The 17,492-nt window shown below is 43.7% G+C and overlaps 1 pseudogene; it reads right to left on the bottom strand.

Annotated features, from left to right (window-relative positions):
* Positions 1-297: 297 nt before the first annotated feature.
* Positions 298-796, bottom strand: LOC132589365 (retinoid-binding protein 7-like; annotated as a pseudogene).
* Between the last annotated feature and the right edge of the window lie 16,696 nt (positions 797-17,492).

Consider the following 17,492-nt stretch of genomic DNA (forward strand, 5'->3'; position numbering starts at 1 on the left):
GAAGAAGTCCTTCCTTTTATCTATTCTAACCCGACTGCTCAGCAATTTCATTGAATGCCTAGGAGTTCTTGTATTGTGAGAAAGGGAGAAAAGTACTTCTTTCTATGCTTTCTCCATCCCATGCATAATCTTGTAAACCTCTATAAATCTATGGTCCTCTCTCTCTCTCTCTCTGCATTGCTATAAGTTATCTTTATGTGTGCTTGTAACAGTTACAGCTATTGATCTGAAGATCCTTGGGGGAAAATGTGACAAAACATTCAGTTTGTGAAGCTACCATCTGGATCCATGCTTCCTCAACACTTCCTCATCAACTTTTCCACAAATCTGTATAGTTGCCTGCCATGTTATTTCTCTGGAATTCGCTTCATGCTCTCTTGAAAACCTGCCTGCTTACTTGGTCTTCAAACCAGAGTTCCAAATAGAGCTCATCTCCTTCGATTCAGTGACTCCAGCCTCTGTTTTTTTTCCTCTCTTGTCTGGACACAAACAAACTTGTCACCATCCCAGGTGACCTCACTCTTGCATTTCCTGTTGTCCAGGCCTTTGTTGTCTTTCTCAAACTCCTCCCCAATTTTGAACTGGACACAGTAGTTCCAGATAGTGCTTGTCATGAGGATAAAGAAGGCGCTCCCGTTCTGTCCAGTAACCTTCTGCGGCTTCAGCAATTTTGCTATCTTGCAAGTAGCAAAATCAACACCTAAGGCCAGCATATAGCCTTCAAAGTTATCACTAGAAAGAAAGTTCCAGGTGCCACTAAAATCCACAGGCATTATGGCAAACAAGCAGCACACACTGGGAGTGGCGAAGACAATAGTTAAACCCCCACATCTGTTCACTCCTGCCTTGAAAACCCCATGAAGGGTCACCAAGAGTTGGTTACATCTTGACCGCACTTATTATTATATATAATTTATCCCAAGATTTCCTGCTGGGCAGCCAGGGATAGCCATGACTCTGTGGCAAAGTGTCAGCTTTGTATACAGAAGGTGCAAGGTACAATCCTGGGCACCTCCAGTTGAAAGCATTAAGTTGTTGGTCCTGGGAAATACCTCAGCCAGAGATCCTTGAGAGCCACTGCCAGTCAGAATAGACAATACTGGAGTGGAATTCTAACAGTAGCTCCTAGGGGTGTGTCGCCTAATATGCAAAGGAATTCCTGCTACAAAAAAAGGCCCTGATATTATCTACTTAGAGTAGGAGCAGCTCTCTAGGCTTTCAAATGGAGGTCTTTCACTTCACCTACTACCTGAGCCTTTTAGCTGGAGATGCTGGGGATTGAACCTGTGACCTTCTGCATGCCAAGCGGATGCCCTACAAACTGAACCGTGGCCCTTCCCCTAATGTTTGAAATGTCCTGTCTAATCCCAAGAGGACAACAGTAGTGAGAGCCCTGTACTGTCAGGGCCACTGACTTCTGCTTCGAAAGCAAGTCTGTCTTCTTTCCACATTACAATCTAATGTAATAACTTGGCCTTTGATCTGGCTAATGAAACCAAGTTTTCAAATGTGGCCTTCCAGCACTGAAATTCTGTCCCTCTACTTCTTCTAACCCACGCCCCCTGATTATTCCGTGAATATATTTGGATTACAGCTAGTTTCATTCCAATACAGGGTTGTGTGGGCTGCAAAATGCTCAAAATTATCTAATTTTCCACTCAAGGAGACATTTCCACAAATCACGAGCAGTGTTTTTAGCAACACGTCTCCCATTAGAATCAATGGGAGTCTCATCACTTAAATCCCACAGGGGGTCTGAAAATTCATGGTTTAAACTGGTTCTTTTGGCAGATTTCCCCCCTCTGTTGGAAATTGCTTAGTGCCTGTTTTCCCCCTCTGTCTCTATAGCTGCTTGGTTACCAGGATGGTTACTACACAAGACAGTTGTAGAATGCCTTGAATATGGATGGCCATAAAATTGCAGTCTTTGAAACGAATTGGCATTAGCTGTGGTGAAATTCTGGAAACCATATACATTCCCCACTAACTGGGAGACAATATCATTCCTCCCACTATTCATTCATATAAAATTAGCAAAGCTTAAGTAGGGTGTATTGTAATCCTGAGCATAAAAAAGCCCACTGGATCAGCCCAGTGATCTATCTGGCTTCACACAGTGGCCAACCTTTGAGGAGCCAATGAGCAGGACACAGGTACCAAGGTCTTCCTGATCTGAAGACTCCCAGTCCTTCTTTAAAGACATATAATCAGCTTTGAGAAGGCTTTCAGATGGAGGTCTGAATTGCACAAAAAAGAAGACCGTAGATTTATACCCTGCCCTTTTCTCTGAATCTGAGTCTCAGAGCGGCTTACAATCTCTGTTATCTTCCTCCCCCGCAACAGACACCCTGTGAAGTGCATGGGGCTGAGAGAGCCCTCCCAGAAGCTCCCCTTTCAAGGACAACTCCTACGGTAGCTATGGCTAACCAAAGACCATTCCAGCAGCTGCAAGTGGTGGAGTGGGGAATCAAACCTGGTTCTCCCAGATAAGAATCCGCACACTTAAGCACTACACCAAACTGGCTCTCACTACACCAAACTGACTTGGGAACCCTCAAGCTGCAATGGGGTTCAAGACGCTGAAGAAGCAGAGGGTGAGCTACATCTATTGATTCAAACTCCCTGGCAGCAGGCCTCCAATTGTAATGAACTGAGGAACCACAAAGATGTCCCGGCTTGGCAGAATCTCTTTTGTAGCAGCAGTAAATCAAAAGCGTTTGATCAGCAAACTGTGCTTTTATTCACAGATCAGTTTGACTTTGTGTCAGCAGGAATGGCAATTATTTCATTCCTTTGTAGTTCCAATAAAAGCTTTACAGCATTCTGTTATTTTTCATTTCCAGGATCCAGATGAAAGATGGAACACGAAGGTATAGCGTGCATCGACAGAGACATCATCTGATTGAAAAGGAGATACCTCAGGTTTTACAAGGCACGTCTGACCTCTGAAAATTTGAGGAGAGATGCCAGGAAGCCAATAATTTTATTTAACTTTGATAGGTTGGGGACAAACTCCCCTTCCCACAATGTAATTAATTAACTGAAAGAAGGCAAAAGACCCAACACAGGGAATTCCTCTTTTCTATTATTGTGTACAGTTGAAAGATTCTTGCCCTGAATGACTTCCTCCAACTTCTCAGCAACTCAGTCATTCCATCTGTATCCCATCTGTCCTCCATAGAGCCATAAGAACATAAGAGAAGCCATGTTGGATCAAGCCAATGGCCCATCCAGTCCAACACTCGAGTGGTAAAGTTGGTCCCATTTATTCTGAAAGAAAACTTTCTTTTTGGATGTAGTAAGCTCCAGGTAGGCTGTCTTGTAAGCAATGTAGGCCTTAATTTTTGATTGGTCTTTGGAGTGACAAGCCTCTTTAAAATGAGCTCTCAGTTCTTGTTTCCAAGCTAAACAATCTGTATCGAACCAGCTGGAGAAACTAGACCTAGACAAGATCACAGGTTTAGCTTTGGCACTACAATAATCAATTAATAATGAGAATCCAGAAAGGATTGAATCGTCTGAATTGGAATTTATGATTGAATCCCTTAATCTGCGTAGCGCTTCAGAGCCAAAGAGGGAAGAAAACTCCCTTTCTAGGGCTGGGGACCACTTGATTTTTTTTAGAACATTCTCAGGGGCCTTCATGGATTGGGAAGGTGATACCATATTAACCTCCAGATCCAATCTTAGGGATAGAGTTAGGGGCAGGTGGTCACTTTCTGTGCGCGGATCGATGTAAAAGTTATCGATAGATGACAGAAGGTTGGGTGAACCCACACAAAAATCTATCACACTGCAATCCCTTGTGGAAAAAAAAGTAAAGTCAGTTGCAGCCGGAAATTTGGAGAGACCATTAAATATTATAACATTGTGCGCTATGCAGAATTCAATTAATCTAAGACCCGCCTTGTTGGTTAATCTAAGACCCTTATATTTGCTCTCCAGCTTCCTTAGGTCTTTATGCTTTTTGTGGCAAAATGCCCAATTATTTATCAGACCTAACCACTCCAAGTCATCGCAGGGCATTTATGTTGGCTAGACTAAACGCGTTTCCCTCCAAAGTTTTACAAGGGAGATATCAGCGAGTCCCTTTAGCCGACAGACTTTGCTCCTGTGGAGCAAATACCCCTGACTCAATCCAGCATATATTGCTTGATTGTTCTTTATACCATAACCTCCGTAAAGATTTATTTGACAAGCTTTCTTTTTCTCCAGATTTGTCTATTCTGCCACCCTGTTATTATTTATTGAGTGATACTGAGGGGGTGGTTAGTGAGGCTGTGGCAAAATTTCTGGCTGACATCCTTAAATTTAATTCTGACCATGTTTGAATGCATCTGTAAGCTCGGTTTTATCTTGATTTTATCTCCAATGTTTAAATTTTTATATTCTGTGTATTTTTATCTGATTCTATTATGCCATTAAAGGTTTGGTATGGTATAGGAGACAGCTGGAAGGCACCCCAGCAGTCCAACACTCTGTGTCACACAGTGGCCAAACAAACGAGGTGCCATCAGGAGGTCCTTCAGTGGGGCCAGAAGCCCTCCTACTGTTACCACCCCCCGCAAGCACCAAGAATACAGAGTATCACTGTCCCAGAGAGGCCAGTTTCGCACTAGACCTTTAATCCTGGTTTAGCCCTGTCCCCAAGCTGACATCCTACACTAAAATCATAGAATCATAGAGTCAGAAAGTTGGTTTTTCTGATTTTATTATTCTACTGTAGAATGTCAGTTTGGGGACAGAGCTAAACCAGGATTAAAGGTCTAGTGCGTAATAGGTCAGAATTCCAACAATACACTGTGGCTAATAGCCACTGATGGACCTCTGCTCTATATGTTTCTCCGACCCCCTCTTGAAGCTGGCTATGCTTGCAGCCACCACCACCTTCTGTGGCAATGAATTCCATGAGCCATGCATCCTCATGACTGATTGGACAAAGGTGAGCCAATGAGATCACACAAAGGTTCTCAGACATGGATTCCCCCATGCCTCCCAGACTCAACCCAATTATTGTATGAAAATAAATCACACGATTTTCTTGTTCCATAATACGCACACCCCTCCCATGTTCAATGCCCTTGGGATGTTCTCCTCCCTCCATAGTTTGGGTAGTGGTTAAGTGTGCAGACTCTTATCTGGGAGAACCGGGTTTGATTCCCCACTCCTCCACTTGCAGTTTGCTATGGGTTCTCTCTAGAAAACTTAAAATGGAGAAATGACTAGTCTTGAAAAGCCCAGCAAAACTATAGGAGTGTAAGCAAAATTTAGGACACTGACACACATAAACACATGCCTTATACTGAGCCACTGCATTGGTCTATATGGTCACTGTTGTTTATTTTGACGGGCACTAGCTAGCCAGGGTCTCGGGTAGAGGTCCCCACATCACAATACCCAATCCTTTTAGTAGTAAAAGGCAGGGAACTGAACCTGGGACTTCCTGCATGCCTTCACTGGAGAGTGTTAGACATGATCTGCAAGACCCAGATTCAAATCCTGCTTCTGCTATGGAAGCTCACTAGGTGACCTTAGACTAGTCACACACTCTCAGCCTAACCTGCTTCACAGAGTTGTTGTTGTACAGATAAAGTGGAGGCAGGTAAATTATATTGTAAGCTGTTTTGAGACCCCCTGAGGGAAAAAGTGAGGTAACATATATAAATAAAAGATCTAGATGCATAAACTTAACAGGTAAAGACTTGACCTCTGCCCAAGAATAAGCATCCATCTCAAATGGAATGGGATGTTTCGATTTTGGGGGGTTGTGTGTGGGTGCATGTGTGCTTGCATTCCTGGAAGTCATGGTGACTTCTGACAACCCCTAGTGGAGCTAGGATGTTTTCAGAGAAATGACTTGGATATTGTCTGCCTCTGTGTACCAGCCCTGGTATTCCTTGGAGGTCTCCCTTCAAAGTACTTTCCAGTTTGGTGAGGCAGAGAGCCAATCTGGTGTAGTGGTTAAGTGTGCGGACTCTTATCTGGGAGAACCAGGTTTGATTCCCCACTCCTCCACTTGCACTTGCTGGAATGGCCTTGGGTCAGCCATATCTCTCATAGGAGTTGTCCTTGAAAGGGCAGCTTCTGTGAGAGCTCTCAGCCCCACCCACCTCACAGGGTGTCTGTTGTGGGGGAAGAAGATAAAGGAGATTGTGAGTCGCTCTGAGATTTGGAGTGGAGGGTGGGATACTAATCCAATTTCTTCTTCTTCTTCAATTGGCCCTGCTTAGCTTCTGAGATCTTACAAGACTGGGCTACTCAGATCAGGGTGGGGTGTTTTGATTTTGATGGGGGCAGCTATTGCATGGTGGTGGAGGAAGAGGAGGTGGAAGAGGAGAAAGAGAAGAAGATGAAGATGATGATGAAGAAGAAATTATATTTATACCCTGCCCTTCACTTAGACTTTCTGAGCAGCTTACAATCTCCTTTCCCTTCCTCTCCCCACAACAGACACCTGAGGTAGGTGGGGCTGAGAACAGCTCTGCGAGAACTGTGGCTGACCCAAGATCACCCAGCAGCTGCATGTGAAGAAGTGGGGAATCAAACCTGGTTCTCCCTGATTAGAGTCCACTGCTCTTAACCACTACACCAAACTGGCTCTGAGGGGAGATTGGCCAAGAGACAATGTTAGCTGCAATTAAAAAACGGAGAGAACAAATGGATCAGCATGCAATGTCTTGCTTTGTTGAACTAAAAACTGTATTTCAGTGCAATGATTTTCAAATGGTATTCCAGGGAATGCAGGGGTTACTGCAAAATTCATCTGGGATTCTAGGGCTCTTCCACACACACAACTTGCTCCTAGTTTTCGTGGCAGTCCATCTACAAGCATTGGAATCAGTTCGGGCAGGGTTCTTCCATACTTCTGTCCTCCCTCCACATTTTTACAGTTGTGGAGTCGATTTATTTCCTTCCACAAATGCATTAAATAATGAGGATTCTTAATGGATGGCGTAGTCACAGCACCTCCCCCCCCCTTAGTTTTTGTGCATGCTTATATCATGTATCAATACCCTGGCTGCATTTTAAAAAATAATTCTAAAATATTGTTATAGTGATATACCATTGTAATGATAGCTTTAGCGTGTTCCCTGAATTCCCAGCTTTCTTTTCTTTCAAAAAGTAAGTCTAGTCTCTTTTCTCATGGATATATAAGGAAAGGGGCATGTCTCTGCAAGGGCAGGGGCTAGATGCTTTTTAAAAAATGAAAGCTGAGAATTCAGAAAACCTGCTACACCTAAAGGAAAAGAGTAACAATCTCAAGTATGTTTCTCTAAAACAGGGCTTGCCCTCAACCATCAATCTTCCTCTGCAATGCACTCATAGAATCAGGCCAAGTTCCTAATGAGGCAGAAAGTCTGTATCTTTGTTCTACCAGTTCAGACTGTGGGCGGATGGAAGCTCATACAATTTCATTCTCCTCTGCCCAAAAGAAACCTCCCAGCATGTCAAATAATAGCCATAGAGAAAGCTAAGCTTGAATCCTTCCCCGTGATACTTTTATCCATGGAAGAACATTGGGGTACTGGATACAAAAATCACACAAGCTCCTATCTGAGATTTGAACAGCTACAGCCAAAGCACTGGTTTACTCCTCAAGTGAGATGCAGCAGGCATGAGAAAAGCATGAATGTGGTCCTAGACGGGCCCGATGGGCACATGCATCTCTGTAAGGAATGAACGCATGTGGAGGACCAATGTGAATTACTGCCATTATGTTACACACCAGCCTAGATCACATCCTACTCACAGGAGAGACAGCCTGTAAACTAGTTTGAAATGATAAATGAGTCAGTTGGATGAGGAGACATAACCCAGGAGAAAGCTGTTGGGAAACTGAGTGGGGTCCCCCTCACTTTCTTAAACTGCTAAATTACTGGGAAGTGTTAACTGAGGTTACTTTGTGAGAGGGCAGAATTTGAGGGTATGTGGGTGCTTGTAACCTTCTGGAGAGTGGTGTTTTTTCTGGGTCTAGTCTGTTGCTCATTGAGCAAGGTCTGCCTGGGGCTGATTGCAGGCCCTCCCCTCTGCTATTGCTGCTGGGAGGCAGGCTGTGGGCCTTTGTACTGTAAGGTTCTTTCTAGGCAGAGGCATGAGCCGAAGAGAGTCAAAGCGCTCTTGGCCTGTGGCTCTTAGCCTGAATCACTCTAGATACCTTTAAACCACTAACCAGTTATGAAGGTAGAAAGCAGAGGCTACCCAGTGTTTTGCAGAGAGTGCCACATGTACCATTATCTATCTAAGCCTGCTTTGGTAGAGAGAGTGGGATATAAATCAAATAAACTATAACTATCACCATATGGAGCTCGTGACTCCCGGGGAGCCAGTTCATTCCCTTGAAGCAAAGGCTGCCGACCTAGAGAAGCTGAAGCAGAGAGAGATTGAGGGAAGAGATCCTCAAGGGCTTACCAGAACAGTCCCACTCCTGTGCTGACAGCTCTTCTGCTATTGAGGAGAGTGACAGTCTTGAGGTCAGAGGGCATCAATCTGAGGAGAAAGGATGTGATCCCTTAGAAGGTGACAGTCTTATATCCTATAATATTGAAGATAACCCTGGGGGCTGGGGGAAAGTGGTCTTCTGGTAGTCAATGATTTGATCATAAGGAGTAGAGAGAATGGGGTCTGTGACAGGCATTTTGACTGCATTGGTGACTTCCCTGCCTAGTGCAAAGGTTGTGGCCATTACATGTTTGTGGCCTAATATGCAAAGGAGTTCCTGCTACAAAAAAAAGCCCTGATAATCACTATACCAATATGTTATTCTAAATATTATACCAATATATTGTTTTTTATTTTAAATAAATTAAATAAATATGTACATATTAGCTTGAGATGAGTCATGGTGATTTCCCTTTCATAAATGGAGACTAAAGGCTGCAACTACTACATACCCCAGGGAAACTGTGATTGAGGACAGGGTTAAATTCAGCTCCTCACCACCACTAGGGCAGATGCTGACAACTAGACTAAACTGATTCTGTGCATATGGAAGGGAGCTGATGGATTGAATTGATGCTGTGATCTGAAATTCTTGCTGAGTTCCTCTACAGAAATAGCCAAAGTACAGCCGGCTAGATTGAAAAGGACTGGGCTTGTCTGTAGCCAAAGTGGGTGGGTTCACCGGGCTGTCTAAGGGAGCTGGTAAGATGCCAATTAGAAAAAGTATAATTCTACATGTCAGTGAAAATTTCGCATCCACTGGATGAACCCTTCGAGCCAAGCCACACATAGCAATTTTATCCTCCTGCCGCTTTTGGCTTGCCTCTCTTCTTCGATTCATTGGGAGCCGCTTAATGTCGGATTGTTCTGCAGAATGGGGGAATGCATCGGATCTCTCCATGGGAAGGCATGAAACAGTAACCGAGCAGTAACCGAGCAGAATATGGCAGATAAGAGTTACTTTTCTGACTAATTCTTTTAAAAGAAATAGCAGCAAAAATAACCTGAGACCAATTAGCCTAGACAACTTTTTGAAGCAAGGCAATGAGGGAATTGTCCTCAACTTAGGCTCCCTACAGTAGAGTGATCCTGCCCAAGAAAAGGTACCTCAGATTCCCTCCCTTTCTCCTCAAACCTCATACTTTGTGTAGCTCTATATTGAGTGAATTCATTTTTATTTTTACATACTTCAGGGTCTCCTATTAAGTTTTGAACATTTTCCTAATAGTTTTACAGTATGCAAAGCTATATAAGATCTTTCAATTTATTTCATACTGCTGCTTGACATGTTACTTGCATTTTGAATATCTACTTACTTGTTTACTGATTTTACTTTTCTTTCTGTATATCTCTGAACTTCCTCAATAATTTTTTGAAAAGTTAAAAAAAAGGTACCTCAGAGCCCTAAAATTTCCACTTAGCCTTTTCCTATAATTGCTCTCCTATACTTCCCATGCAAAGAAACCAGGGCTTTTTTGTAGCAGGAACTGCTTTGCATATTAGGCTGATGTAGCCCCCCCTGATGTAGCCAATCCTCCAAGAGCTTACAGGGTTCTTCTTCCTGGGCCTACTGTAAGCTCTTGGAGGATTGACTACATCGGGGGGGGGGGGGGTAGCCTAATATACAAAAGAGTTCCTGCTACAAAAAAAAGCTCTGAAAGAAACATTTCATGCAAACTCCTCTCCAAACAGAATAACATAAGAAGAGTACCACAGGCTCAGGCCAGTGGTCTATCCAGCCCAGCACTCTACTTCACTCTGTGGCCAACCAGTTGCTGTGGAGAGCCAACAAACATGGCATAGAAGCCAAGATTTTCCCTTTATTTCACCTCATAGTGCTGATATTAAGAGGTTGGCTGCCTCTGACTGTGGAGGTTCCTTTTAATTATCTTTGCTAGTAGCTATTGATGGAACTTTCTGGTAAGAAGCTGTTAAACCCCCTTTTAAAGCCATCTATGCTTGTGGTCATCCGTTATATCCACCACCAGCAAATTCTACAGTTTAATTACTCTTTGAGTAAATAAGTAATGAAACAATGTCCATGGATTTCATAATATTCCATACTGGCATGTCTGCGCTAGTTCATAATCTCTGAGTAAAGACTATCTGTTTCTGAAAACCTCAGCCCCATGCCAATAATTTTAAACAATTAGTTATACTCTACTACACATGCACAAACACACTTCCATCTGCTTCTATTCTCCTAAGGAGCTTCTTGAAATTAAAAAAGAATTCCTCCAGTGAACATTTTGGAAAAATTCATCATCTGTGCTATTTCTAAAAAGCACTCATGCAAACCCATGTTTACCTCAGGCTGCCATTTTTCTCATACTGTTCAATAACACCTACATCTACCTCAGGTGGCCATTTCCCCCCTCAAACTGTCTAGTAATGCCCACATTTACATCAGACTGCCATTTTCCCCTCACACTGTTCAGTAATGCCCATGTCTGCCTCAGTTTGCCATTTTCCCATCACACTATTCAGTAAAGAGCTCTTCAAGTTCCTCCCCAGAATAAAATGAAACATCACTAACTGAATCTTCCTAGAGAGAGTCAAGTTAATTTCTAAAATGGAGATGTTGGAACTCACACTAGCTTGGAAATCCTTATGGTTTCCAGGGCCAGATCCAGAGAGGGCGCTTGTCTCACAAAGATTTGCATAGTAAGGAAATTCTACCTTCTGCAATATTAATAATATTACAGGAGAATTCTTGAGGGCTGAATCTGGCAATCATGTTTATGCTGTCAGTCACAGATGTGGAGGAGAGAGATGTGATTTCTGATTTTAAAAATATGCTTATGTCCTCTGGCACTGATGGAGCTTTAATTTTGCCAGTTTACATATTATGGAGTATACCAGGAGTGGCCAAACTGTGGCTCAGGAGCTCCATGTGGCTCTTTCATACACATTGTATGGCTCTCAAAGCCTCCACCACTCCATGGGACCGCTTAGAAGAGGTGTTTCTTTAAATCACTTCTCCAAGCCAAGCCAGCCAGTCTTGGTGAATGTATTTAAAGTTAAAAGTTGCTTTCTTTCCACCTCCCCCCTCCCCTCCCCCCCATCTATTTGCTTTCTTTCCACATTTATTTTCACCTACATACTTGCCTTCATTTCTTCCTGCGGTGGTAGACTTTGACACAGGTTCACTTTCTTACTTTACTATGGGTCACCAGGTAATGTATCTCAACCCTGAGTCCTCATCTCTAAACTTGAACAAATCATAGTGCTGGCCTACTTCGCAGAGCTGTTGTGCATCCTAATCTGATTGGCTTCATAAACACATTGTGTGTTTGAAACAAAAAAAGGCAATGTAAATGATCAATAATAACTGTTTTTGGCAGGTTCCACCTCAGATTTTTGGACGTATTCCCCAACCTCACTCATAAACATCAATTTCTGAAACTAAGCCTGTCAAAGAACTTAATTATATTCTCCCTAGCAACTGCTCATTATATCCCACATTGCCTAAAGTAAAATAACTGGGCCAGCTATTTTCCCCACGTCAGCACCCGCCTCTGAACTGATGGAACTCTTTTCAAGAGTCCTCTGACCATTTTCAGTACCTCTTTACTGAGACTGTATGATATGTAAATGCTAAATAGGCTAATATTCATTACTGCATCAGCCACTGAACGTATGTGTCTCATAATGCATTTGATTACTCGTAATATGATAAAACTGTAATTTTGAGAATGTTATTAGAACTGTTACTATGTTATTACAACTGTTACTATGGTTCATAATGAATGGCAGAAGTGACAGATTTTATATCACACACACACAAAATGGTGAAACTTAGGAACTGGAGAAGGTACGCACTATTGGTCTGATCTAGCAAGACTCTTCTTATGTTCCAGGTTAACGTCTGATCAGTTATCTTTCTGTTTTACTCCTTCTCAACATCAGGAAAAGTGGAATATTAAGGAGAGAGGTAAGTTGAACTATAGTTCAGTTAGAGGCACCTTCTTTCCCTCAGGTTTAACTTCAGTTTCCTCCAGTTTGGTGTAGTGGTTAAGAGTGCAGGCTCTAGTCTGGGAGAACCAGGTTTGATTCCCCAGTCCTTTACACGCAGCTGCTGGTGTGACTTTGCATCAGACACAAGTTCTCTCAGAGCTGTTCTCTCAAGAGCAGTTCTCAAAAGGGCTCTCTCACCCCCACCTACTTCATAGGGTTTCTATTTTGGGGAGAGAAAGGAAAGGCCATTCTGAGACTCCAAGTGAAGCATGGAATATAAAACCAATCTCTCTCTCTCCTTCCTTCCTTCCTTCCTTCCTTCCTTCCTTCCTTCCTTCCTTCCTTCCTTCCTTCCTTCCTTCCTTCCTCTGCCTGTTTGTGATGCTACCATTGGGGAACTCTGTAGATTTCTTAATTGACAGCAGCAAAGGACCTCAAAAATGAACCAGGTAAAAAATAAGACCAAGGGAAGAACGATGATAATATAATACAAAAATGTGCATACATGTATATGTACATTAACAAAAATGTATAAAAATATTTTTTTAAAAAAAAATCCCATCAAAAACACAGAGAAGGATCAAAGTATATACTCAAATGTGTCCAATTTGGAAGAAAACACAGAAGTTTACTTTCAACTACCATCAGCCTTTTTGACTTCAAAAGACAGAACATGAATTTCAGACCGACTACAAAAGCTGAATATTAATGTTCATAAGAGAATGTCAGTATTATGATCAGTCCTGGTGTTCAAAAATATCATCCCCGATCAAATGCTGGTAAGCAATTACTTTCTTACAATTCCGTCCTTACTACACTCAGGAGACCTTAATGAAAGATTGAACATATACAAGTACACACATTTTTGTATTGTATTCATGATACTGGTAAAGCTGCAGTACTGCAATTCTAAACTCTGCTCACAACCTGAGTTCAATCCCAGCAGAAGCTGGGTTCAGGTAGCCGGTTCAAGGTCGACTCAGCCTTCCATCCTTCCGAGGTCGGTAAAATGAGTACCCAGCTTGCTGGTGGGGAAGTGTAGATGACTGGGGAAGGCAATGGCAAACCACCCCGTAAAAGTCTGCCATGAAAATGTCCTGATGTGACGTCAACCCATGGGTTGGTAATGACCCGGTGCTTGCATAGGGTCACCTTTACCTTTATGAAGGTTAGGTTCTCAGGGTTTTAACATTTTCAGATCTCAGAAAGGAATCAGAAATATGAACCATTCTAGAAAAACATGTATGTGTCCATAAACAGAAATTTTATAAACCATGCTTAAAATCATCTCCAAAAACCTGTCAGCAAAACAACCACAAAATACTGCAAATATTACAAAATGTTATATCTATTCATAAGCACTTGATATAATGAAATTTGTTTCACATATGATGACTCATTGATATCTTTAATTAAGCACCGTACATGGAGCCTTCAGCTTCCAACATTCCATACAGCTCATTAAAGGCACATACACAGTTCGTCTTGAAATCAGGGTGGATTCTGCACCTCTTTCAAAAAATCCACAGGTAGTCCACAGGTCCAGTGCGACAGCACACCTGTTGGATATCTGTTTCTCAAATGCTTCCTCAGGTGTAAGCGTGTTGTAGGGACTCATACACCGAGTCACATCACACTCTACAGTTCATACAATGTCAGTCATCAATGGCTAGCGTTCCTTGCCGCTCATCTCCAACAGCAAGGTAAGAACAGGGGTTTACCAAAACAGGTAGCAGCCCTGTCGAACCAGATACTGGGAGAAGATACACTATTCCATGCAGATACACTATAAACAGAGCTATACCCATCTAAGCCCATTGAGAATCAGTTTGGTGTAGTGGTTAAGTGCATGGACTCTTATCTGGGAGAACCAGGTTTGATTCTCCACTTCTCCACTTGCACCTGCTAGAATGGCCTTGGGATGGCCATAGCTCTCATAGAACTCTCTCAATCCCACTTACCTCGCAGGGCATCTGTTGAGGGGGGAGGTAAAGGAGATTGTAAGTGACTCTGAAATTTGGAGTGGAGGGCGGGGTATAAATCCAATATCATCATCTTCATCTTCTTTTTCTTCTTCTTCTTCTTCGGCTTAGAAGTAGGGTCGCTGTGTTTAGGACTGCAGCATATATGAAAAAGACTTGGACTTTGGTTGTGGCTTTAGGGCCAATTTCTGAAAAACTGAAAAAGTGTCTTTCCATAAGCAAAATACAAATCTGCTTCCAAGGGCAGAGTCAAGAGTGCAACACAAGTCTGAATTAATTGTAATGTCATTTCTCTTTTGTATCATCCTGAAGATGCGGTCAGTTTGTGAGGTGTTAAGGCAGTTGTCACATCTGAACTCTGCTCTGCTCACACGTATGCTGTAAAACCTGCTGTTCCATGTGGGAGAGTCTAAACTCTCCGGCTTTCAATTCCAAGGTCTATAATGAAATCTGAAGGAGAATGATATCACGATGGGACAGATCACACCCTGCCAAAATATGTACCTTATTTACAAGACATTTCTAGGTCAGACCACATATATGTATTCAGCTAGTGGTTTTATTTATAGTTACAGGTACTCTGATGTGATAGACCTTGATATGGCAGACATGGCGAGGATACCCAAGATGAAAAAGAAAAGGGAAAATAAAAGGAAGATTGAGGGTGGCCTGGACTTTTATCATATGTTGGGAGAGAAAGCAACTGTGGATGCTTATACCTGCCCTCAGGCTATTCTGCTAGGGAGGACACACAGGCTTGCCTCAGATAACAAATATTTGGGATTGTGTTCAACAAGGCCTTTTCTGTAGCCCAGCAGGAACTCATTTGCATATTAGACCACACACCCTGATGCCACCATGGTTTCACACAGGGCTCTTTTGTAGAAAAAGCCCAGCAAGAGCTATTTGTATATTAGGTCAAACCCCCTGACATCACCATTGTTTCACACAGGGCCTTTTTGTAGAAAAAGCCCATCTGGGACTCATTTGCATATTAGGCCACACCCCCTGACACTGAGCCAGCTGAAACTGCATTTCTGTGTGTTCCTGCTCAAAAAAAGTCCTGGTGTTCAAGATAAGCAATTATTCTGCTTTTTTGGGGGGGTGGGAAACCATTTCTACCTCAGGAACAAAAAATATCTGCCTCAGGACTCCAGGTAATATGGAATAACTTGATGCAAGAGGACTTAGCAGTAGGGCTGGTGACGAAGTATGTGGGAGAAGCTTTGGCCACCTTATTTCACAGTGCTTTTATTTATTGATGGAGATATCTGTACCTCATTTTCCCCCTCCCCAGCAGGGACCCAAAGCAGGGATAAACACTGGGTGCAATAAGACAGGGACCGATTTCGCACTCAGCTTACCCCACAGTCACGTTCCTCTTCTCTGCGCAGAATCCATCAGATTTCCCACTATCTGCACCAGAGTTACAGGAAGTGTCACGGTTTTCGCACAGCGAACGGAAACTGGTTTTTAGCGGTTTCCATTTGCTGCGTGAGAGCTGCAACACTTCCTGTAACTCCGGCGCAGATAGTGGGAAATCCGACGGACACTGTTCAGAGAAGAGGAATGTGACTGTGGAGTAAGCTGAGTGCGAAGTCGGTCAGGGATTCAGCAGTGGTGGCCCCTTGGCTTTGAAAGAAACCACCCCAGGTTGAGGGGCACTGTAGCAATCAGACTGCACCCATGACAGGCACAGGCTGTACGTGTGTTGAGAGGAGCTTTCACATTACTCCTGTTCATGCAGGGCACTTGTGTGGCACATCCCAGCCATTCAGATAGCCAGAAACATGCCACGGAAGGAGTTTGCCGCTGGGAATCCAGTCTTGGCTCATCCTACAATGAGGTAAGGACAGGTGGGCCATGTGGGGCAGATGTGCATGTGTGATGGTGCACATTAAATCCGGGGGTGGGGGTGGTTGTGGCGGGCCACAAAGCTCATTTGATCACATCCATTGTTCTCCCCAGTCCTTTTTATCCTCACAACAACCCTGTTAGGCTAAGAGGGAATGACAGGCTCAAGGTCACCCAACAGCGAGCTTCCATGGCAGAACCAGGATTCGAACCTGGGTCTCCCAGATGCTAGTCCAGCACTCCAGTCACTGCACTGTACTGCTACAAGACAGTGCTCTCCAATGCAGCCTAGCAACCACCAATAAGCTTTGGCGTTCTACTTGATGAACATACCCATCGAGTCTTCTTCAAAGATGCTGGAGCACTTTAGGGATGATGCTACAACTCGGACTGCCAAACTTCAGGTGGGGTCTAGAGATCTTCAGGAATTGCAATCAGTCTCCAGGCCAGAGAGCAGTCCCCCTGAAGGAAGCAGCAGCTTTGGAGGATGGATTGAATGGCTGGGTATAGACAGGCAGCTTCGCTCACACCAGAGGCATCCCAAACTGAGCCACCCCGAAATGGATGCTCCCGTGCACCCCAATCAGACTCCCGTGCAATGCATGCAATCAGATGCTCCCGTGCAATGCTTTAGCGTGTTCATACGGTTGTTGTGCACCATCCCCTCAGTGCAGTTTAGGTTTCTTTTTCCCCCTTACATTGTTAAGTAGCCATGCGCACACGCACACCGCCAATCCGCCTCGCACACTCCTGTGTTCAGATGCCCGGAAAGATGAATGGAATGTGGCAGAAGAATTTTGATCCATCTCAGTGATGTCAGAGGAGAGGGTGAATGCAAGAGCGGGACAGGCAGCAGCTGTGCCTGCCTGACCTTGCTTTTTAATCTGCCTGGGGCCGTGCCTATGTAGGCTCAAATTGGCCTTCTGAATCCAGCCTATGATTTCACGTCCCCACTGAGCTCCTCCTCCTCAGACTCTACCCTCCCCCAGGCTCCTCCCCCAAATCTCTAGGAATTCCCCAACCTGGATTTGGCAACCCTCACTACAAGGCTAGAGAAATCTCACATTTCTTGGACAGCCAGTTTGGTGTAGTGGTGGAGAGTAGTGGACTCTAGTCTGGAGAACTGGGTTTGATTCCTCACACCTTCACACACAGATGCTGCTGTGACCTTGGGTCAGACACAGTTCTCTCAGAGCTGTTCTCTCAAGAGCAGTTCTTTCAGAGCTCTCTCAGCCCCACATGCCTCACAGGGTGTCTGTT

Source organism: Heteronotia binoei, chromosome 21, assembly GCF_032191835.1.
Source record: "Heteronotia binoei isolate CCM8104 ecotype False Entrance Well chromosome 21, APGP_CSIRO_Hbin_v1, whole genome shotgun sequence".
NCBI lineage: Eukaryota > Metazoa > Chordata > Lepidosauria > Squamata > Gekkonidae > Heteronotia > Heteronotia binoei.